Source organism: Cajanus cajan, chromosome 2 (genome assembly GCF_000230855.2).
Source record: "Cajanus cajan strain Asha chromosome 2, NIPB_CcT2T_4, whole genome shotgun sequence".
Classification (NCBI taxonomy): domain Eukaryota; kingdom Viridiplantae; phylum Streptophyta; class Magnoliopsida; order Fabales; family Fabaceae; genus Cajanus; species Cajanus cajan.
In genome coordinates this window covers 39,582,388-39,608,023 of record NC_138518.1, presented here as the reverse complement: position 1 = coordinate 39,608,023, position 25,636 = coordinate 39,582,388, and positions in this window count along the sequence as shown.

Genomic DNA, 25,636 nt, shown 5'->3' with positions numbered 1-25,636 from the left:
AATGAATTAAAGATGATTTTTATGAGTATGCTGAGGGATGTTTCAGCCTGGGAGGCTAATAAAGAATACAAAAGAAAAGAAAAGAGGAAAATTACATATAATGCTGGAGGTCTACGAGTGGAAGATAGACTCCTACATTATGTAATTGTTTGGATTCTGGCAGCAAGGGGGAGCAATCACGCACAAATCAGTGAAGAAGATATGGCACTGCTCGCAGCTTTTAAGAACAACATTCAAGTTGATTGGGTATATGTGGTAGAAGACATAATGCTAAAGACAAGGAGGTTAATGGACTGCAAGTGTCCATATGCTGTGTTCATAAGCAAGGTATTGGTGTTCTATAAAGTTCCCTTAACTGGTGAAGCAAGAGAGGTCACCAGAGATGTTCATGATATCAAGGATAGAGCTCTGAAAATGATGAAGCTAGTGAAAACAGATGCTGGTTGGATAGCAAAGGAAGATGTTCCTACTGCTGAGACTACAGAGCCGTCTCAACCTGAAGTTCAAACTGAAGAAGAGGAAGGAGCTGAAGAGCCCAAGCCTCTTTCTACTTTTGAGCTATCTGTTCTGGCAAAGCTAGATGACATCAGAGAAACTCAGAGAAGAGATTATCAAGAGCTGAAGGCTTGTCTTGAATCTATATCTGAACGACTGGATGCGATGAACATACCCTACCCTGAAGAACTTTAGTTATGCATTACATTTTAGGCACTGCATTTTAATTTGTTCTGCATAAATACTTTGATTTATATTTCAGACTTAAAGTTTGTAATAGTTGTAGTATTTGTATGCTTCTGAACATTTTTAATGCTTATATGATGAAAGTCTTATTAAGTGCTTGTTGTTTTTGTTGCATAAGTATCATGTTATTTCTCTGTTTACTCTGTTTTTTTTGGTTTGGTTAAGCCAAACAGGGGGAGAAATTCATGAGAAACTGATTAAATGTTTATATGGTTGTTTATGTATTGTATAAGAAAGAAATGGAAATAGAACTGCATAATGCTTTGTATGGAAGTTTTTGTTCTAGACATATGTAGGTTCAAATTCAAGTTCAAATTTCAAACAAACAAGTGAAACAAAACAACATGATGATCGTGAAAGTCAACATGAAGAGTTTGGCTCATCAAAACCAAAAAGGGGGAGATTGTTGAAGATTGAAGAATCTACATCTGGAAGATGTTCCCTAGAAGTTTTAGTTTTGATGTTTTGCTCATGTTGCTTTTTATTTTAAGCCTATGTCAAAAGGATAATGTATTGATTGTTTAAAAGATTAGGCTTGTATGTGTTTGTTTGTTATGTGTTAAAAATTAGTAATTAACATGAAGGTGAAAATATCATAATACTCATTTTTCTTATTTCATTCATTGTTGAGAACATGAAGTATTAATTTACTGAGTGTTTGAGACTTTAAATGAAAACTTGAAAACATCAGAAATTTTCTGAGTTAAGGAATAGATTACCTGAACTGGTAATAGATTACCTGACTCATGTTGAAAAACTGATTGATACTGGAATAATCGATTACCATGTGTGGTAATAGATTACCAAACTGATTCTGATGATTTCAAGAGGAAAAAGGATCGTGTTAATCGATTATCTCTTTAAAGTAATCGATTACCTCTGTTCCAAATGTGAGTTTTGTGTTATTTTGGCATCGTGTTAATCGGTTACCATGTTAGGTAATAGATTAAAACAGGAGCTGAAATAATTAGTTCAGTTATTCTAACTCGTGGTAATAGATTACCATCACAGGTAATAGATTATCTCCGTTATGAATATAACTGAAATAACTGTTTCCTTGCACATGAAAATTGTCTTTAAATAAGATTAAAACTGAAGCTTTTAAAAGAGAATTTTCACACACAGAAAAAAGAGAGATACTTACACGAACAAGAGAGACTTTTTTTAGAATACACATTACTGCAAAAGAGAAAAAGATTTTCTGAAAAAGAAAGAAAGAACATATCTGCTGAAAATCAACTTTTGGAAAAAGAAGTGTGCAAGATCAATTCAAGAAGATGAAGTTCATATAGAAAATTCATTCTAAACTGGTTTACGTTGTTGAAGATCATATCTACACGAACAGGTGTACTCGTTTCTGATCTTTTGTTATTGTTTGAATGGTTTTAACTCTTGAGATTAGAGAATCTCTGGAAGAGTTGTGTAAAGAGAAATCTTGAGATAGGTTTTTCTCAAGTAGGATATTGTGGGATCAATATTCTTGGGTTATATGTTTCTTGTGGAGTCAAGAAATGGTTTGTTAATCTTGTGGGTGTCAAGATTTGCTTGTTAAATTCATTGATTGGATATTGCTTGTGCAGGGTGCATGTAAAGAATATCAATAGTGGATTTGACTGGATTTAGAGGTGTATCTAAATCTGAAACTGGATGTAGGCCTTTGGATGGCTGAACCAGTATATATCTTGGTGCATGATTTTCTTAACTCTTACACTCTTTACATTCTGTATAAGTTTCTTGATTAATGTTGTATGAAGAAAAACATTATCTGCAGAAACTGAACTTTAAAGATTCTTGGTAATTGATAAATTCAATCTTTACATATCTTGTATTAATTGTGTTATTCAAATCTTGTTGGATAAGCTGTGCATATATAACTCTGAATTACTTTTTATGTTTAAAGGTTTGTTTTAAATCAAGATTTGTTTGGTAAAGATTTAGAAAGCAAACAAGAAAGGGAAAACTAACATAGAATCTATTCAACCCGCCCTTCTAGATTCTAACCGTAGGGACCAACAATTTTTAGCAAGGACAAACTATGTAATGCTTGTCAAAAGGGCAAGCAAATGAAGGCTAGCTTTAAAAGCAAAAATCAGATTTCAACTACTAGACCTTTACAATTAATTCACATAGATTTGTTTGGTCCTTCAAGAACCATGAGTCTAGGTGGGAACTACTATGGGTTAGTTATTGTAGATGACTATTCAAGATACACATGGGTTATGTTTCTTGCAAACAAGAATGAAGCTTTTCATGCCTTTAAGAAATTTTCCAAGCTTGTTCAAAATGAAAAGAACTCAAACATCACTGTAGACCCCTAAAATTGTCCGGGTCGGAAATAAAGCTTGAAGACTCTCGAAGACTGAAGGAAGATCAGCCAGAAGGACTCCTGGAAGGCCCTAGGAGGGTTCTCTGTAGGTCTAGAGGTCTTAGAATAGCTCAAAATAAGGAAGTGGAGGGAATGAAGCCCAATACGGCCGTACTGAACTTAATACGGCCGTATTGAAGCTTCAATACGGCCGCAGTGAACTCAATACGGCGTATTGAAGTTTCTGAAACTTCAGTACGACCGTACTGAAATCAATACGGCCGTATTGAAGTTTCAATACAGCCGCAGTGAACTCAATACGGGCGCATTGAAATTTCTGAATTTCAATACGGCCGTATTGAATTCAATACGGCCGTATTGAAGTTCAAAAATTTCAATACGGCCGTATTGCTTCTGTAGGCCGTATTGCGCCTATTCCCTATAAATATGACGTCAATTGGACGTCATTACACACTTTTTCAGATAGTTTTCAACCCTCTCCTTGAGTATTCTGGGGTTTTTGAGCAGTGTTCTGCCCTAGAAATCACTCGGAGAGTTGATCCGACAAAGTTCTTGAGCCCCGAGCCATTTTGCTTGAGGATCGAACCTAGTCGAAGGGAAATCCTCCGGATTTCCATAGTTAAAAGTTTTTTTAGGAAGGAGCGAGCGAGCTTGTAGAGCGAGGGAACGCCAAAAAGCTTCCCAGTTTTACTCAATATATAAAAGCACGCTTCAAGAGGTTTCTTCTTAAATCCTTCCTTTTACTGCTTTCTGTGTGCATATTTAAACTGTCATCATGTAGATAGTTAATTTATAATCGCTTATAATAAATAGGGGTAATTTAGTAATTTTACGCTATTATTTTAGAAATAATCTGTCATAGGGAACCCGAAAGGGGCGCTGTGGGGTTCTAACACCTTCCCCACGCGTAACCGACTCCCTTACCCGACTCTGGTTGTAATGGCCAAAGTTGATTTATAAAATCAATTGCCTTATCTCTTTTTCCAATGTTTTGAGTAAAACATTGGTGGCGACTCCACGAACCCTTCTACTACGAAAACCCCTAATCCATGGAGGGTCCCGCTTGGGATTAACATGGATTGGTGAGACTTTTAATAAATAAATTGGATAAGATCGACAAGGTCTCAGTTTGAGAATAAGTCGTTCTAATAATCCAATACATTTTCAAAACTAAAAATAAAAGCGAGCTCGACCGTCTTCGCGACCGCCGAGGCCCGTTTGGGCCGGTGGCGACAGATGGCGACTCTGCTGGGGAAGCCTCGAGAGTCAGTCCCATTTAGTGACAGATTATTTTAACAAATAATAGTTAAAATTACTTCATTACCCCTTGTTTGTATAAACATGCTTTATTTATATGGCTTTAATAACTGTTGTATGTTTAAATTTCCGCAATTGTTTGAAATACAAACTGTACACAAACCTTTGCACACAACAGTTCCCTCTATACCCGGGGGCATGAGTGATTAACCATAGGGAGTGGATGTTAGTACGGCCGGTTGAATGGGTCTATAGGAGCCTACGAGACCGTTGTCGGAAAAACATCACTCAAGGTGATAACCATGAACTCGAGTCCGACAGTGCGTTGGAGCTTTCCATCGACTTACGACGAGAGGAATTGGGTCCCTATAATGGGGGCACCTTGGGGGCCTTTGACCAAGTGAGAACAGTTAGATCCTCCTTGAATATGCACTTTTCTGCAGGAGACCCCTACCTCGTGATTCGCTCGTGACTGTTCGTGGATGAGTGAATTGTGTGTGCATTTTTATGTGACATTGTATGAGCATACATTGCACCTTTTAAACATACAACATTCTTTTTTTAAATAAAAAAATAATAAATAGGAATAAGGATCTTCTAAGTACATGGTGTTAACGTCTACCTTCATTGCATTCATATAGGTAGTTTCCCTTTTCACCCAAAAATACAAAAAGATACAAAATATCAAAAAAATAATGATATTTACCCAAACCAAGCAATATCATGCATCATGTTAGGAAAATCCCAAAAACATGATAATGCTTAGTTAAATAAACACTATGCATGCATATTCGTCTCCATCATCTCATATCATGCATTTTATTGTAGATCATGGAGGGATCTAGGGGAGTGCAAGGGCAATTGAAGAAAGTGGACTTCTTATTGTACCGTGCCGAGAGGTTGGATCACCTCTGTACCTTGATGCCACGAGAGGCTCGTTTGGAGTTCGAAAAATCCTATGGACGAGTTCTCGACTTGATGAAGATTTGTGTGGATCCATCTTTTCTGAGAGCATTGGTCCACTTTTGGAGTCTCGATCTACATTGTTTCGAGTTCCCCGAGTTTGACCTAGTTCCTACTCTCGAGGAGTACGAACTCATGCTACGATGGCCCAAATCAGCTGGGGTCTATATCTTTCATGATAACCATGTGGCCGTGGAGAGAGTTGCCACTCAGGTCAAATTACCATCACGATCAGCTGCCTTAGTGGGGAACGGCAGTATTAAAGGTTGGAAGCTTGCTATGATTGAAGACCACCTTTCTTCCTTGGCTGGTGAGGGAGATTGGTTAGCTTTCAACAAAACTCTAGCGTTAGCTGTATTTGGGATGATCCTTTTCCCCTTTTACGCTAACACAGTGGACCATGCTGCGATGGACGCTTTCTTCGCTTGGGACGTACACATGAAGAGTCCCGTGCCTGCCATTCTTGCCGACACCTTGCTCTCTGTTCATTTGTCTCAACAGAAGCAAGGAAAAATCATCCGATGCTGCACCTCCTTGTTGTATTGTAGACCCCTAAAATTGTCCGGGTCGGAAATAAAGCTTGAAGACTCTCAAAGACTGAAGGATAATCAGCCAGAAGGACTCCTCGAAGGCCCTAGGAGGGTTCTCTGTAGGTCTAGAGGTCTTAGAATAGCTCAAAATAAAGAAGTGGAGGGAAAAAGCCCAATACGGCCGTACTAAACCCCAATACGGCCGTATTGAAGCTTCAATATGGCCACAGTGAACTCAATACGGCGTATTGAAGTTTCTGAAACTTCAATACGGCCGTACTGAAATCAATACGGCCGTATTGAAGCTTCAATACAGCCGTATTGAATTCAATACGGCCGTATTGAAATTTCTGAACTTCAATACGGCCGTATTGAACTTCAATACGACCGTATTGAAGTTCAAAAATTTCAATACGGCCGTATTGCCCCTGTAGGCCGTATTGAGGCCCATTCCTATAAATAGGAGGCCATTTGGACGTCCTACCACACTTTTCAACATAGTTTGAACCCTCTCCTTGAGTATTCTGGGGTTTTTGAGCAGTGTTCTGCCCTAGAAATCACTCGGAGAGTTGATCCGACGAAGTTCTTGAGCCCCGAGCCATTTTGCTTGAGGATCGAACCTAGTCGAGGGGAAATCTTTTTGATTCCCTTAGTTAAAATTTTGTTCTAGGAGAGCGAGGAGCGGGCTTGTAGAGTGTGGGAACGCCAAAACGCTTCCCAGTTCTTTACAATATATAAAAGCACGCTTCAAGAGGTTTCCTTTCAATCCTTCCTTTTACTGCTTTCTGTGTGTATATTTAAACTGTCATCATGTAGATAGTCAATTCATAATTGTTTAGAATAAATAGGGGTAATTTAGTAATTTTATACTGTTCTGTTAAAAATAATCTGTCATAGGGAACCCGAAAGGGGCGCTGTGGGGTGCTAACACCTTCCCCACGCGTAACCGACTCCCTTACCCAACTCTGGTTGTAGTGGCCAAAGTTGATTTTTAAATCAATTGCCTTATCCCTTTTTCCAATGTTTTGAGTAAAACATTGGTGGCGACTCCACGAACCCTCCTTTTATGAAAACCACTAATCCATGGAGGGTCCCGCTTGGGATTAATATGGATTAGTGAGCCTTTTAATAAAATTGCTCGTTTGACGAGGTCTCAGTTTGAGAATAAGTCATTCTAGCAATCCACTATTTTTAAACAAATAAACGAGTCCAACCATCCCTCGCGAATGCCGAAAGCCCGTTTCGGGCCGGTGGCGACAGATGGCGACTTCACTGGGGAAGCCTCGAGAGTCAGTCCCATTTAGTAACAGATTATTTTTAACAAATAATAGTTAAAATTACTTTATTACCCCTCACTTGTATGATAACATGATTTATTATATGGCTTTTAATAACTGTTGTTTGTTTAATTTCCGCAATTGTTTTGAAATAAAAACTGCACACAAACCTTTGCACACAACAGTTCCCTCTATACCCGGGGGCATGAGTGATTAACCATAGGGAGTGGATGTTAGTACGGCCGGTTGTCGAATGGGTCTATAGGTGCCCGTAGACCGTTGTCGGAAAGCATCACTCAAGGTGATAACCATGAACTTAAGTCCGACGGTGCGTTGGAACTTTCCATCGACCCACGACGAGAGGAATTGGGTCCCTATAATGGGGGCACCTTGGGGGCCTTTGACCAAGTGAGAACAGTTAGATCCTCCTTGAATATGCACTTTTCTGCAGGAGACCCCTACCTCGTGATTCGCTCGTGACTGTTCGTGGATGAGTGAATTGTTTGTGTAAATGCTTATGTGCAATTGTTTGTGCATTAATAATAAACCTCGTGATAAGGTCTAAAGAATAATCCCCATGCATGAAAATGTCATGACACGAGAGGAAAAACCAATGTGTGAAAATATAATAAAAGTAAGGAGCATAGGCATCATTATCAATAAATACCTCATGCATCCTCATCATCATTTATAGGTTCACTAATACCCTCTCGATGTGAGTGAAAGAGACCCGTGACTATTGAGATTCTCCGTTGTGGAGAGATAATAGCCTAAGGAGGGTGATAAACTTTCATCTTAAAAAGGCAGCGCCTCAAAGATGAAAGATTATCAAGCTCACATCAAGAGTGTATTCATATCATAAATAAGCTAATTAGAATAAACATTCATTTTAGAAAGTGGCTGGTCATCTCTCTGTCCTCACACGCGCAAAGAAAATCAAGAAAATGGAAGTGCTAGAGGAACAAAATAAGAAGCTCACAACCGAGCTCTCTCAGCTCAACAAGAAAATGGACGCGTTGGAGGAACGAAATAAGGAGCTTACAGCCGAGCTCTCACAGCTCAAAGAGCAAATGGCGCAAATGATGGAACTCATGAGTCACCACAACATACAAGGGGCTGAGCACAGTGACCATGAGTCCCATCATGTTGAAGGAAAAGTGGAACAAGAACTCAAAAGTGGGAAGCTAGTTAAACCTTCCCAATCATTTAAAGCTAAGAAGACCTTTGGGAAGAAGAGGGAAGGAGGAGTCAATGCTATAACCATTTCCTCATTTTCTTCCACTTCGAAGTCAGGAAAGTCGCAATTCAACCCTGTGAAGAAGTTTGATAAACTTCCGACCACATATAGCGACCTCCTGCCGAAGCTATTGGAAGCACGTCTTCTAGCTTACGTTCCACTAAAGAAGATTGATCCACCTTATCCCGAGTGGTACAAACCACAAGATAAATGCCTATACCACTCGGAGGCATCGGGGCATTCAACGGAGAACTGTAGAGCTCTCAAATATAAGGTCCAAAGCCTTATTGATGCCGGGTGGATCACTTTTGATTCAACAGCGCCCGACGTGAGCAAGAATCTTTGGCCAAAGCAGGAATAGAGAGAAGAACAAGCCACGATAGGGCCCCTTCATATTTCTCTTTTAGGGACTCATGATCAGTACCCGAGATCATGAGAACCTTTTCATGTAAATAAGGGTTTTTGTACATTTTACATATATCAACAAAGAGGCATTTCACACATCACTCTCTTTTGTTCTTTTCTCTCTTTCCTCATCAATATTAATAAATTCTAAACCTAAACAGAACCAATAAAATAATTGTGTCTGTAATTGTTCGCTCTAACCGGGATCCGAAGGTGAAAGGGTTGAGTTGGACAGTGATGAGGAGACCATTTCTCCGGATCTGCAAAGATTGCTAGATCAAGAAGCTCGTCAAGAGAAATTCGAAACCGTGAATTTGGGGCATGGCCGAAAGATAAAAGAGGTCAACATTGGGACCCATATCAGTGATGAAATAAGGACACATGCTTCCACTATGATTATAATAAAATCATTCTTTCTCATTGCTGCTTTTCTTGCTTATAATAAAATTCTAAACCACATTTTTTTAACCCTGTTTGAATAAACATGAATGAGGTTAAAATCATCTTAATAATAATAAACCCACATCATTTTTATGTGGAAGTGTGCGTGTCAACTTGGAGCACCTTTTCTTGGCCTCAATAAGTGCCATCATGGATAAAGAAATCCTAAAGATAAAAAGACCCGCTAGGAATCCCACAAAAGGGTGACCTAGGCAAAAGTTAGGGTTACAATAATAAACAAAAACAAAGGTCCGCTAAAACGCCACAAAAGGGTGTTTTAGGCAAAAATAAGGACAATCAAAAAACAAAAGAAATCCATGATGGTAACATGAACCGAATTCAAAAAGAAAGGTTCAAGAGCAGCTATCCAAGTTGTCAAAATCACAACGTCAATAAACAAAGATTTTCTTAACTTCATAAGTGTTTAATCAAGCAAGCCTAAACACATAAGCCTACCTTGGCCATCCCTTCTTACAAAAACCATTTTTGAAAAATAATCCCCTCTAAAATACAAACTTCAAAACAAAAATATCTTTCCTTTCTTTTCTCTCTTGTCCCAAAAGATTTTAGAATAATCTAGTGGAAGCATGGAGAAATAAATCATCACTGATAATGGATCTAATCTGAACAACAAAATGGTGGAAGAACTGTGCCAAGAATTCAAGATCCAACACCACAACTCTTCCCCATATCGGCCAAAGATGAATGGGGCAGTCGAGGCAACCAATAAGAACATCAAAAAAATAGTGCAAAAGACGGTTGTCTCATTTAAAGACTGACACGAGATGTTACCCTTCGCTCCTCATGGCTATAGGACTTCAGTACGTCCATTTACAGGAGCTACTCCATTCTCACTCGTTTATGGGGTGGAGGCAGTTCTACCCATCGAAGTCGAAATATTCTATCTAAGGGTAATCATGGAAACAAAACTTTCCGAGGCAGAATGGGTTCAAAGCCAATATGACCAGTTGAACCCTATCAAAAAGAAACGGCTGAACGCCATATGCCATGGTCAAGCCTATCAGAGGAAGATCAAAAAAGGCTTTTGACAAGAAAGTCCACCCTCGAGTCTACCATGAGGGAGAGTTGGTAATGAAGAAATTACTACCAACTCAAAAGGACAAAATCGGAAAGTATGCCCCAAATCACGGAGGACCATACGTGGGAAAACGAGCCTTCTCAGGAGGAGCATTGATCCTCACAAACATGGATGGAGAAGAACTTCGATACTTAGTCAACACTGACGTGGTAAAGAAGTACTATGCTTGAAGACGTTGCTTGCATAGGCCCGCTAGGATGAAAACCCAAAAAGGGCGTCCTAGGCAAAAGTTAGGGCAAAATAAAAAGCCTGCCAGTACAAGGGTACTAGGCAAAACAAAGGCAAATTTACCCCGTTAGGATACGTCCTAAGCAAAAGTTAGGGGCAAAAGAATAAGATGTAAAAGCAAAGCAAGCAACGATCGCTTAAACCGAAAACCGAAAGGCGGTTCAAGTGATTATCTTCTAGAAGCAAGCATCTTGCAGCATCTACACTCCTGGCTCAGGCCGAAGCAATTAGGGGAACGTAAAGAGCAACAATTACAGATATAATTGTTAAGCCCAATGTATATAGCCTACCCTGGCCAGCCATTCTTCAGAAATTTCCTTCTGTATATCTTTCTGTAAAAACACTTGTGAATATCAATAAAAATATCCATTTGTTTCTTTTCTTTCTTGACCATGTGATTATGCCTCTGAATTGGTTTTTCATAAAATTGTACGAAATTCCATTAATAATCGGTCAATAAAAGAAAATTGGAGGGGTTCCTGTAAAATCCATAATCTCCTGCATAAAGGCTCACAAAAATACTCCCTCGCGTCAATGACAGAAAGTCCTCCAAGAAGAAGAGGATAGGGAGAGCCACTCACTTTTTTAAATAAATGAACAAAAGTAAAAATTGTATTGCATTTGTGCATCACACACACATTAGTTGCACATTCAAAGACCTTATCATGAGGCAACCGCATAAAATAGAAAAATAGAAAATTGCTTGTGTATGACAGCAGCAAGCAAAATACAAAGATTCAGAAAATCAACAGCATCATACAGAATAACTGAGCCTGGAGAGGCTTGCCGAAAGAATACTCTCAAAATAACTGAGCCTGGAGAGGCTCGCCGAAATAATACTCTCTCAAAATAACTGAGCCTGGAGAGGCTCGCCGAAATAATACTCTCAGAATAATTGAGCCTGGAGAGGCTTGCCGAAATAATACTCGTACAGAATAATTGAGCCTGGAGAGGCTTGCCGAAACAATACTCCCACAGAATAATTGAGCCTGGAGAGGCTTGCCGAAATAATACTCCTACAAAATAACTGAGCCTGGAGAGGCTTGCCGAAATAATACTCTCTCATAAATCTAATTTCTTTAACACTTTTAATTTCTGTACAGCAAAAGCCAAAAACATAAAAAAGGCAAAATACAGAAAAAGCCAAAATCAGAAGAAAAGGCAAAATACAGAAAAAGCCGAACATAAAAAAGGCAAGGATATAGAAAATCCAACAAACAATCTGTACCAAATAACTAAGCCTGGAGAGGCTTACCAAAATAATACTCCATATCCTCCACAGTATGCAGAATAACTGAGCCTGGAGAGGCTCGCAGAAATAATACTCCCCAGAGGGAACCTCAGCTCAAGCTCACGGAAAAATCCCCAGCGAGAGCTATCAAAGCAAAATCGACGCAATCCCCAATGGAAGTGCGATCATCCAAACAGTATATACAAGTCAAAGGACTTAACACTTCCTCGGTGGAAGATAGCTCTCCGACTCAAAGCACTGAGCGAGGCTAAGCCTGTATAGGCTTCCTAAAAATACTCTGGGACACAATAAGATCCCCAAATCCCCAATCACCTACTCAAGAGGCATCCCTGCAAAAAGGAGAAGAAAATCAAAAATATCAATAAGTATTCCCCAAGTGGAATCCGGCTCTTAGCCAAACATCGAACGTCAAGCCGATACGCCTAACAGAAGAGGCTAATCAAAATCAACGACAAAATCCCCCAGTGGATAACAGCCTACACAGAGGCAACACAATCAGAAAATCAAAGAGAGACACCCGAATAAGGATAACCGGGATACTCCACTCACGTCAAAAGGACGTCAGCCAAACATAAGGCATCGCTCAACTCAGAGAGCATCTGTGTCTACACCCCAAGGAGTCAAAAATTCCCATGGGTACCAACTAAGCAATGCAAGTTGGGACACAAGAACCTATGAATGACTGCACATCCCCTAGACGGATCCCTGCGTTATCCAGCCCTCAGCGGCACAAAATCAGAAAAACAAACCGTCGAAGCAGCATTGTGGACTGTGGAGACAAACTATACTCAACTACCTCATCTTTGAGAGGCAAAGTCTGGAGAGACGATACTCAAACGAAGTCTGGAGAGACGGTACTCAAACAAGGTCTGGAGAGACAATACTCAAACAAGGTCTGGAGAGACAATACTCAAACAAGGTCTGGAGAGACAATACTCAAACAAAGTCTGGAGAGACAATACTCAAACAAGGTCTGGAGAGACAATACTCAAACAAGGTCTGGAGAGACAATACTCAAACAAGGTCTGGAGAGACAGTACTCAAACAAAGTCTGGAGAGACAGTACTCGAAGTCTGGAGAGACAGTACTCGAAGTCTGGAGAGACAGTACTCAGAGTCTGGAGAGACGATACTCAAATAAAGTCTGGAGAGACAATACTCAAACAAAGTCTGGAGAGACAGTACTCGAGGTCTGGAGAGACAATACTCAAGGTCTGGAGAGACAATACTCAGCCATCAGCGTCGTCAGAGGCACGTTGGTGTTAAACTTAGCTACCGAGGTTGTCAGAAGCGCCAAGGTATGCAACAACCTGGAGAGGCTACTCAACAATTTTCCACCGGAAGACATTACAAGTCAGAAGGTCGGCACATCACCCGGACAATTGGGTCAACTCCTTTACTTGTCAGCCGGTACACCAAAAGACCGTTTGACTAAGTAAAGGGGGGGGCAGCTGTAGACCCCTAAAATTGTCCGGGTCGGAAATAAAGCTTGAAGACTCTCAAAGACTGAAGGATAATCAGCCAGAAGGACTCCTCGAAGGCCCTAGGAGGGTTCTCTGTAGGTCTAGAGGTCTTAGAATAGCTCAAAATAAAGAAGTGGAGGGAAAAAGCCCAATACGGCCGTACTAAACCCCAATACGGCCGTATTGAAGCTTCAATATGGCCACAGTGAACTCAATACGGCGTATTGAAGTTTCTGAAACTTCAATACGGCCGTACTGAAATCAATACGGCCGTATTGAAGCTTCAATACAGCCGTATTGAATTCAATACGGCCGTATTGAAATTTCTGAACTTCAATACGGCCGTATTGAACTTCAATACGACCGTATTGAAGTTCAAAAATTTCAATACGGCCGTATTGCCCCTGTAGGCCGTATTGAGGCCCATTCCTATAAATAGGAGGCCATTTGGACGTCCTACCACACTTTTCAACATAGTTTGAACCCTCTCCTTGAGTATTCTGGGGTTTTTGAGCAGTGTTCTGCCCTAGAAATCACTCGGAGAGTTGATCCGACGAAGTTCTTGAGCCCCGAGCCATTTTGCTTGAGGATCGAACCTAGTCGAGGGGAAATCTTTTTGATTCCCTTAGTTAAAATTTTGTTCTAGGAGAGCGAGGAGCGGGCTTGTAGAGTGTGGGAACGCCAAAACGCTTCCCAGTTCTTTACAATATATAAAAGCACGCTTCAAGAGGTTTCCTTTCAATCCTTCCTTTTACTGCTTTCTGTGTGTATATTTAAACTGTCATCATGTAGATAGTCAATTCATAATTGTTTAGAATAAATAGGGGTAATTTAGTAATTTTATACTGTTCTGTTAAAAATAATCTGTCATAGGGAACCCGAAAGGGGCGCTGTGGGGTGCTAACACCTTCCCCACGCGTAACCGACTCCCTTACCCAACTCTGGTTGTAGTGGCCAAAGTTGATTTTTAAATCAATTGCCTTATCCCTTTTTCCAATGTTTTGAGTAAAACATTGGTGGCGACTCCACGAACCCTCCTTTTATGAAAACCACTAATCCATGGAGGGTCCCGCTTGGGATTAATATGGATTAGTGAGCCTTTTAATAAAATTGCTCGTTTGACGAGGTCTCAGTTTGAGAATAAGTCATTCTAGCAATCCACTATTTTTAAACAAATAAACGAGTCCAACCATCCCTCGCGAATGCCGAAAGCCCGTTTCGGGCCGGTGGCGACATGTATGTGTGGGGCATCACACACTTTTATGCCTTTAGTCATATGGGTACTTTGCCCGATCCATTGAGAAGTTTTTCGAAGATCCCCGTACGCCGCCGATATGCTTCCGAGTGGAAGGAGGAGATGGAACAGTGGAGTATTGAACACTTCACGTGGGTTTGCCCTTGGTTCCGTCCAAGCAATGTATTGATGAGATGCGGCAGTTATCCAAGCATACCATTGATGGGCCTCAGAGGTTGCATAGCCTACTCACCAAGATTGGTTATGAGGCAACTGATGAGGACTCAGATCATTCCTACTATAGAGGAGCTTGGAGGGTTGTGTTTCTCTTTCGATTATGAGCATCAGAAGGACATGCACGCTGTCATGAGAGCGTGGGAGAGACCAACCTATGAGGGAGATCTCGAGCTTGGAAAGCCTCGGGTATCCGTCTCCATTGATTATGAGGAATGGAGGAGCAAGAGGGGGGTGCCTCAACCATCCACTTCTTGTGCAACCACAGCAACAAGGAAGGCATTGCAAGAACAAGTCGACGCCTTGACCAAAAAGCTGGAAATTATGGGAGCTCAAATGAGAGTTCTTGAAGAGAAAAATGAAGAATCCAGTTTTACTATTGATGGTCTTCAAAGGCAATGCAAGAAGAAAGACCACGAGATAGAGCGGCTCAAGGATGAGTGTGCTAACCTCAATGAGGAGACTACTCGGGCATCCAAAATGCCAAAGGTTGAACCGAGTAGTCAACTCCAAGAAGTCAACGCAAAGATAGCACACCTTGAAGCCGAACATGCAAGGCAGGCACAGTTGATCAAGAACATGCAAGACGATCTGCTATTGACTCGATCCGACGCACAACAATGGCGGGAAGTTGCTCAACAACAAACCGCAAACCTTTCCGATTTCCGCAAAAAGGAAAGGGAGGGACTAGCACAAATGGCTAGACTCCGAGAAGAGAAGGATCGAGCCGAAGACGAGCTTAACGAGTTGCAGGCCATGATCAACTATCACACTCAAAAGGCGAAGGACGCTCAGAAAAGTAGTGATTATATGAGCCAAGCCGTCCATATGCAAATTGAAGCAATAGCACGCCATGTGGAGGAAGCCGAAGACGAATGGAGAAGAAAAATGAACCCGCCTGTGGGTTTTTATCGGCTTTTCTCATATTGTAAAAAGTTGCTTCAAAGCATTGTATGATAAGTTGTACACTTTCTATGATCAATGAAATCAAGTTTTGTGATTTATGAAATCTCTCAATTGCCTTTGCATTTCATAGTCATTCATTTGCATTTATCTCTCCCGGTAATTTAATAATAAATATTAATAAAAAGAAAGAAATAATCGATGCGTATGTTCAGAATGGATCGCACGCCATTGGTCATTAAATGCAAACCAACAACTGCACCAAACAAGCACGCGGCGACTCCGTTGTTGGTAATCAAGACAGACGAAAGGGAAGGTCCGACACCGTTAAGGATCATCGCTCCAAGGCCTTTCCCCTACAAAACAAATAAGGCTGTGCCATGGATATACGACGTCCATTTTTCTGCCGACAGCGATATCTCCAACATCGCTGGACTTGGGGGCATGACTAGGAGTGGCAGGATCTACTCTCCCGAAGATCTGCACGATAAAGCTCCCAAGAGTAAAGGAAAAGAAAAGGAGAAAACCGAGGAAGATAGAGAACCCGAGGAGGAGACTGATGAGCTGTTAAAATTCATCAAACAAAGCGAGTACTCCATTGTGGATCAACTTCACAAGACACCAGCAAAGATCACTTTGTTGTCGTTGATCCTAAGCTCCGAACCGCATCGGCAAGCTCTGTTGAAAGTCTTGAACGAGGCGTATGTATCACACACCATATCCCAAGACAAATTTGAGGGAATTGTTAGTCACATCACGGCTAATGATCACCTCACCTTCACAGATGAAGAGATCCCCACCGAGGGACCGCACCATAACAAGCCCTTGCACATCTCTGTAAAGTGCAAGGAGTATCACATCGCGAAGGTCTTGGTGGATAATGGATCTTCCTTGAACGTGATGCCAAAAAGAACGTTCGATCAGATGGCAATCAAGGGAGTCCAAATGCGCCCAAGCAACATGATCGTTCGAGCTTTCGACGGCTCTAAAAGAGAAGTGGTGGGAGAAGTCAGTCTTCCAATCCAAATCGGACCCACTATCTTTAACGTCGAATTTCAAATAATGGACATTACTCCTGCATACAGCTGTCTCCTCGGCCGACCTTGGATTCATGATGCGAAAGCTGTACCCTCTACGCTCCACCAGAAAATCAAGTTCATCGTGGGTGACAAACTGGTGACCGTGCAAGCTGAAGATGACATACTCATCAGTAAGCCATCCAACATACCTTATGTGGATGCAGCAGAGGAAGCTTTGGAAACCGCCTTCCAAGCATTGGAAATCGCCAATGTTGAAACGTTTCCCCGAGAAATGAAGAAGGTAGCCCATATGCTCACAAAGAACGGATACTTGCCAGGACAAGGATTAGGCAAGAACTCCCAAGGAATCCCGGAGCTACCCATTATCAAGGACAATCCGGGGAAACAAGGGTTAGGATACAACCCTGTTAAAGATCAAAGAACGAAGAGGAATCAAGATCCTTCTCGACGTTCTTTAAGCCAGATCTTTAGGAAGGCTGGTTCACAAACGTCAAGGCCAGCTGTCGTCATCAAGTGTCCTTTTCCTTCTAATAGGGATGTGTAAATTCAGTGACTATTAGAGATCACTCCTCGGGGACAGCCCGACCCCCGAGCCTCGATAGGGCACATGTTTCCATCATGATTATAATAAGATCATTCTTCATTAATTCTTTATTGCTTCTTTTCTTGCTTGCAATAAAATTCTAAACCACGTCATTTAACCCTGTTTGAATAAACATAAGTGAGGTTAAAATCGTCTTAATAATCAATAAACCCGCATCATTTTTATGTGGAAATGTGCATGATAGCTTGGAGCACCTTTTCTTGGCCTCAATAAGTGCCATCATGGATAAAGAAATCCTAAAGATAATAAGCTCGGCAGGGAACCCAAAAAGGGGACTGCGCAAAAATAAGAGCAAAAAAAAAAAAAAAAAAAAAAAAAAAAAAAAAAAAAACCCGCTAGGAATCCCACGAAAAGGGGTGACCTAGGCAAAAATTAGGGTTACAAAATAAATGAACAAAAACAAAAGCCCGCTAAGACATCACGAATGGGTGTTTTAGGCAAAAGTTAGGGCCGTCAAAAAAGAAAAACAAAATAAATCCATGATGGTACCATCAATTGAATTCAACAAGGAGCTCAAGAAAAGTTATCCAAGTTGTCAAAGCACAATCATTAATAACAAAGATGTGCTTAACTTCATAAGTGTTTAATCGAACAAGCCTAAACACTTAAGCCTACCATTGGCCCGCCATTCTTACAAAATCCATTTTTCAAAAAATAAAACAATCCCCTCTAAAACACAAACTTTTGAAAATATATCTTTTCCTTCTTTTCTCTCTTGTCCCAACGATTTTTGAATAATCTAGTGGAAACATGGAGATATAGTGGTCAATAGGAGGGTTGACACATCTTCTAAAGAAAGGGAAGAATCATTTGGTTGATGACACCAAAATCAAATACGCATCATTCCTCGGTAATAGAAATCGGCAGAGCACAGCTCGTCTAGAGGAATGGCAAAAATCCAAACAGAAGAACGCATCGATTAATTCTTTTGAAAAAATGAATCAAATAGAATTAGGTGCATCATATACTGCATACATGCATACAGATGATAGGTGTACTGGAAGATCACTTATTCTCTGTTTCTCAAAAAAAAAAAAAAAAAAAAAAAAAAAAAAAAATCAATGCGCCCGTATTGAGTTTAATACGGGCGTATCAAGGTGAACGTTGAAGCAACGTTTCGTATTCAATACGACGTATTAAACACAATACGGGCGTATTGACGCTCAATACAGCCGTATTCCATTCAATACGGGCCGTATTGATTGCCACATTTGTACAATAACGGTAAAGCCAATACGGCCGTATTGAATTCAATACGGCCGTACTGGCGAAAACTTCTCTATAAATAAGCCTCCCCTCCTCTCATTTTTGCATACCAATCTTCATTCTCTGCATATTTTGTTTGTGAGTGCACCCTAGACAGCTTCTCAGAAATGGCAGAGTCATCCCGAAAAAGACAGAGAGCCCCAGCTCGACGTGAGATGACGGATCGACACAGGCAACGGCTGGAGCTCATAGAGACATTCAACTTCGAGCCGTCAAGGGCGCTCGACTTTGACCTTCTCCGAGCAGTGGGCTTGGAGAATGACGTCAGGGGTTACTTCGGCAGCATAGGATGGGGATTTCTCCTTGATTCCCCTTCTCAGCTGTACTTGACAGCCACAAAGGAGTTCCTGGCCTCCGTCGGTGTTACTGAGTCGACGAACAGTTATGGGGAAGATGTCTGCTCAGTTGACTTCTGGATGAATCAGGGGTACCGCTCCTTGACTTTGGACGAGTTCAATGTCCAGGCAGGATTTTTCAGCCGCACTGATCAGCTGGAATTTCGTGATGCCATATGCGAGTGGCCTGATCAGTGGACTCCGGTTGACATGTGGAGATTGCTCACTGGCCGAGAGGATTACCATTCAGGGGTAAAGGGCTCCCGGCTTCCGACCGCTCTTCGGATCTGCCACAAGATCCTTACCAGTACTATCCATGGCAGGTCCAAGAGCCCCGAGTCGATTACTCGTCCGGACCTGCTGGCATTATATTGCATGGCCACCGGACGGAAGGCCAACCCTGGATATTTCTTCCTCGAGCATGTGAAGAAGCTGGGGACACGAGAGGGAGGAGAGTCTAGACAGGGGTATATCTTGGTCGCCCCACTCCTTTCACAGCTGGCGGAGACATGGGGATGCCCCGATGGCGAAGAGCCAAGGGCGCTGGCGCCAAAGCTGATCGGTGCTACCACTTTGATTAGCATGAGGATCATTACTAGATCAGCTGGAGGGTTTGTACGAGTAGATGGCCCCGATGCCTATGCCGACATCCTCAATGACCTCGACTTTGAGGGCGATGGCAGCCCACAGCCAGAGACTGGCACCTCGCAGTCGGATAGGGCCTACTTTGATGCCCGCTTTGACGCTTTACAGCAAAGCATCGATGCTCGATTCGATGCTTTTCAGCATAGCATCGGCACATGGCAGCAGAGTACAGATGCTCGACTAGACACCTTGGTGCAGGGGTTTGACAACCTCTCCGTCTGGATGCATCGTCGCTTCCCGGACCCGCCACAGGACCCGCCGGCAGAGGAGTGAAGACCGGCTTCTGTTTTCTTGCTTTTTCATGCATTAGTTTGGTTGGGCTTAGCCCCATTTCTCAAATTTTCCTTGTACAAATTCATTTTTAGTAATGAAATTTGCCACTTTTGAATTCAAAATTCTCTAGCAATTTAAATTCTGTACAGCAAAAGCCAAAAACATAAAAAAGGCAAAATACCAGAAAAAGCCAAATCAGAAGAAAAGGCAAAATACAGAAAAAGCCGAAAATGAAAAAGGCAAGGATATAGAAAATCCAACAAAAAGATTGCACAAAATAACCGAGCCTGGAGAGGCTTGCCGAAACAATACTCATCAGTTTGTACAGAATAACTGAGCCTGGAGAGGCTTGCCGAAACAATACTCCTCAGTAAACAGAATAATTGAGCCTGGAGAGGCTCGCAGAAATAATACTCCCCAGAGGGAACCTCAGCTCAAGCTCACAGAAAAATCCCCAGCGAGAGCTATCAAAGCAAAATCGACGCAATCCCCAATGGAAGTGCGATCATCCAAACAGTATATACAAGTCAAAGGACTTAACACTTCCTCAGTGGAAGATAGCTCTCCGACTCAAAGTGCTGAGCGAGGCTAAGCCTGTAGAGGCTTCCTAAATAATACTCTAGGATACATAAGATCCCTCATTCCCCAGTCGCCTACTCAGAGGCATCCCTACAAAAGGAGAAAGATCAAAAATATCAATAAGTATTCCCCAAGCGGAATCTGGCACTCAGCCGAACACTGAACTAATCCCCAGTCGCCTACTCAAGAGGCATCCCTACAAAAGGAGAAAAAATAAAAAAAATCTCAATAAATATTCCCCAAGCGGAATGTTGCATCCAGCCAAGCATCAAACATCAAGATTATTTGCCTAACAGAAGAGGCCAGTCAAGAAATGAATGACAAAATCCCCAGTGGATAAACAGCCTACACAGAGGCTACAAAATCAGAAAATTGAAAAGAGTCACCCAAATAAGGACAACCGGGATACTCCACCAACGTCAAAGGACGTCAGCCAAACAAAAGGCATCGCTCAACTCAAAGAGAGAGCATCTGTGTCCACACCCCAAGGATTCAGAAATTCCCCATGGGTACCAACAATGCAATGCAAGTTGGGGCACAGAAACCTATGAATGACTGCACATCCCCTAGACGGATCCCTGCGTTATCCAGCCCTCAGTGGCACAAAATCAGAAAAAACTGTCAAAGCAGCATAGTGGACTGTGGAGACAAAAATTATCTCAAGTCCCTGGAGAGGGTAAACTCGCATTGCCGAAGTGATCAGAAGACACGGACGCAGTCCCTGGAAAGGGTAAACTCAGCTGCCGATGTTAAGACGCAGTCCCTGGAGAGGGTAAACTCACCTGCCGATGTTAAGACGCAGTCCCTGGAGAGGGTAAACTCAGCTGCCGATGTTAAGACGCAGTCCCTGGAGAGGGTAAACTCAGCTGCCGATGTTAAGACGCAGTCCCTGGAGAGGGTAAACTCACCTGCCGATGTTAAGACGCAGACCCTGGAGAGGGCAAACTCAACTGCCAAATGTTAAGCGGCAGAGCCTGGAGAGGCGGTACTCAATCATCAGGGTGATGTTAACACACTGGTGTCTAGCTTCCGGCTCGGGCGTCGAGTGAGGCTAGGTCTGGAGAGACGGTACTCAACCATCAGCGTCATCAGAGGTGCGTTGATGTCCAACTTCCGGCTCGGGCGTTGAGTGAAGTTGACCCTGGAGAGGGTAAACTCAGCTACCGAGGATGTCAGAAGCGCCGAGGTATGCACCCACCTGGAGAGGCTACTCAACAATTTTCCGCCGGAAGACATTACAAGTCAGAAGGTCGGCACATCACCCGGACAATTGGGTCAACTCCTTTACTTGTCAGCCAGTACACCAAAAGGCCGTCCGACTAAGTAAAGGGGGGGGCAGCTGTAGACCCCTAAAATTGTCCGGGTCGGAAATAAAGCTTGAAGACTCTCGAAGACTGAAGGAAGATCAGCCAGAAGGACTCCTGGAAGGCCCTAGGAGGGTTCTCTGTAGGTCTAGAGGTCTTAGAATAGCTCAAAATAAGGAAGTGGAGGGAATGAAGCCCAATACGGCCGTACTGAACTTAATACGGCCGTATTGAAGCTTCAATACGGCCGCAGTGAACTCAATACGGCGTATTGAAGTTTCTGAAACTTCAGTACGGCCGTACTGAAATCAATACGGCCGTATTGAAGTTTCAATACAGCCGCAGTGAACTCAATACGGGCGCATTGAAATTTCTGAATTTCAATACGGCCGTATTGAATTCAATACGGCCGTATTGAAGTTCAAAAATTTCAATACGGCCGTATTGCTTCTGTAGGCCGTATTGCGCCTATTCCCTATAAATATGACGTCAATTGGACGTCATTACACACTTTTTCAGATAGTTTTCAACCCTCTCCTTGAGTATTCTGGGGTTTTTGAGCAGTGTTCTGCCCTAGAAATCACTCGGAGAGTTGATCCGACAAAGTTCTTGAGCCCCGAGCCATTTTGCTTGAGGATCGAACCTAGTTGAAGGGAAATCCTCCGGATTTCCATAGTTAAAAGTTTTTTTAGGAAGGAGCGAGCGAGCTTGTAGAGCGAGGGAACGCCAAAAAGCTTCCCAGTTTTACTCAATATATAAAAGCACGCTTCAAGAGGTTTCTTCTTAAATCCTTCCTTTTACTGCTTTCTGTGTGCATATTTAAACTGTCATCATGTAGATAGTTAATTTATAATCGCTTATAATAAATAGGGGTAATTTAGTAATTTTACGCTATTATTTTAGAAATAATCTGTCATAGGGAACCCGAAAGGGGCGCTGTGGGGTGCTAACACCTTCCCCACGCGTAACCGACTCCCTTACCCGACTCTGGTTGTAATGGCCAAAGTTGATTTATAAAATCAATTGCCTTATCTCTTTTTCCAATGTTTTGAGTAAAACATTGGTGGCGACTCCACGAACCCTTCTACTACGAAAACCACTAATCCATGGAGGGTCCCGCTTGGGATTAACATGGATTGGTGAGACTTTTAATAAATAAATTGGATAAGATCGACAAGGTCTCAGTTTGAGAATAAGTCGTTCTAATAATCCAATACATTTTCAAAACTAAAAATAAAAGCGAGCTCGACCGTCTTCGCGACCGCCGAGGCCCGTTTGGGCCGGGTGGCGACAATCACCTCTATTAGAAGTGACCATGGAGGTGAATTCCAAAATATTTTGTTCCAAAAATTCTGTGAGGAGCATGGTATAAATCATAATATTTTAGCACCTAGGACACCTCAACAAAATGGGGTTGTTGAGAGGAAAAATAGGTCTCTTGAAGAATTAGCTAGGACTATGTTGAGTGAGACCAAATTATCAAAATATTATTGGGTTGATGCTATTAACACAACTTGTCATGTGTTAAACAAAGTTCTGATTCGGCCCATTCTAAAGAAAACACCCTATGAAATTTATAATGGGAGGAAACCTAATATTTCATACTTTAGAGTATTTGGGTGTAAGTGTTTTGTGCTGTACAATGGCAAAAAGCAACTTGGAAAATTTGATGCAAAAGCTGATGAGGAAATCTTCTTAGGATATTCTACAAATAGCAAAGCCTATAGAATATATAACAAGAGAACTCTAATTATTGAAGAATTAGTTCATGTTGTGCTTGATGAGACTAACAAACAAGAGACAAAGCAAATTGAAATAGAAGACTTGAATGATTTGCTTGATCAACCTCTATTAGAAAGTGAACCTAATGAAAAGCCTAAAGAGAGTGAATCAAATGAAACCACTGAGAATATAAGTGAACAATTGCCTAAGGAATGGAAAACTTCTAGGGACTTATCAATGGAAAATATAATTAGAAATATTGGTAAGGGAGTGTCAACTAGAAGAGTCATCAAAAATATTTGTAATACTATGACTTTTGTGTCACAAGTTGAACCTAAGACTATAGATGAAGCACTAAAAGATGAACACTGGTTAATGGCTATGCAAGAGGAACTAAATCAGTTTGAAAGAAATAAAGTATGGGATTTAGTGCCATTACCAACTGATTATCCAATTATAGGAACCAAGTGGGTTTTTAGAAATAAGCTTGATGAATTAGGAATTATTATGAGAAATAAGGCAAGGTTAGTGGCTAAGGGGTATAATCAAGAGGAGGGAATTGATTATGATGAGACTTTTGCCCTTGTATCAAGGATAGAAGCCATTAGATTACTTCTTGCTTATTCTTCTATAATGAATTTCAAGCTTTATCAAAAGGATGTGAAAAGTGCTTTTCTTAATGGTTTGATACAAGAAGAAGTATATGTGGAGCAACCACCTGGTTTTGTTGATTTTAAGTATCCTAATCATGTGTACAAACTTAAAAAGGCACTCTATGGCTTGAAACAAGCTCTAAGATCATGGTATGACAGGTTGAGCAAATTTTTGATTGAGAATGACTATGTAAGAGGGAAAGTAGATAATACATTGTTTGTGAAAAAGTTTAAAAATGATACAATGTATGTTCAAATCTATGTGGATGACATTGTTTTTGGATCTACTAATGTTTCTCTATGTAAAGAATTTGCTAAGACCATGCAAGGAGAATTTGAAATGTCAATGATGGGGGAGCTTACATTCTTTTTGGGGTTGCAAATCAAACAAATGAGTGATGGAATCTTCATAACTCAAAACACGTATTGCAATGAACTATTGAAGAAGTTTGGTATGGAAGGGTGTAAGGAGGCTGCAACACCAATATCAAACACATGCAATCTTGACTTGGATGAGAAAGGAATAGTTGTTGACAACTCAAAGTATAGAGCTATCATTGGATCACTTTTATATTTGACAGCTAGTAGGCCTGATATAATGTTTGTTGTGTGCTTGTGTGCAAGATTTCAAGCAAATCCAAAAGAATCTCACATGAAATATGTGAAGAGAATTCTTAAATATCTGAAAGGAACAACTAATGTAGGTTTGTGGTATCCAAAAGGAGTCTCACTAAGTCTGATAGGCTACTCAGATTCAAATTATGTTGGGTGTAGACTTGATAGGAAAAGCACAAGTGGTACTTGTCACCTACTAGGAAGTGCACTAGTCTCATGGCATAGCAAAAAGCAAGCTTGTGTTGCTTTAAGTACAGCTGAGGCTGAATATATAGCTGCTGGGAGTTGTCGTGCTCAAATTCTTTGGATGAAACAACAACTAAGAGATTATGGAACTGAGATGAATAAAATTCCTTTGAGATGTGATAACACAAGTGCAATAAATCTGACCAAAAATCCAATTTTGCACTCTAAGACAAAACATATAGAGATAAGACACCACTTTTTAAGAGATCATCGCCACCGGCCCGAAACGGGCTTTCGGCATTCGCGAAGGATGGTTGGACTCTTTTATTTGTTTAAAAATATGGATTGCTAGAATGACTTATTCTCAAACTGAGACCTTGTCAAACGAGCAATTTTATAAAAAGGCTCACCAATCCATGTTAATCCCAAGCGGGACCCTCTATGGATTAATGGTTTTCGTAAAAAGAAGGGTTCATGGAGTCGCCACCAATGTTTTACTCAAAACATTGGAAAAAGAGGTTTAAGGCAATCGATTCAAAAATCGACTTCGGTCATTACAACCAGAGTCGGGTAAGGGAGTCGGTTACGTGTGGGGAAGGTGTTAGCACCCCACAGCGCCCCTTTCGGGTTCCCTATGACAGATTATTTAAAAATAATAGTGCAAAATTACTAAATTACCCCTATTTATTCTAAGCAATTATAAATTAACTATCTACATGATGACAGTTTAAATATGTACACACAGAAAGCGGTAAAAGAAGGGACTTTAAAGATATAAACCTTTGAAGCGTGCTTTCTTATATATCTTGACAGAAATTGGGAAGC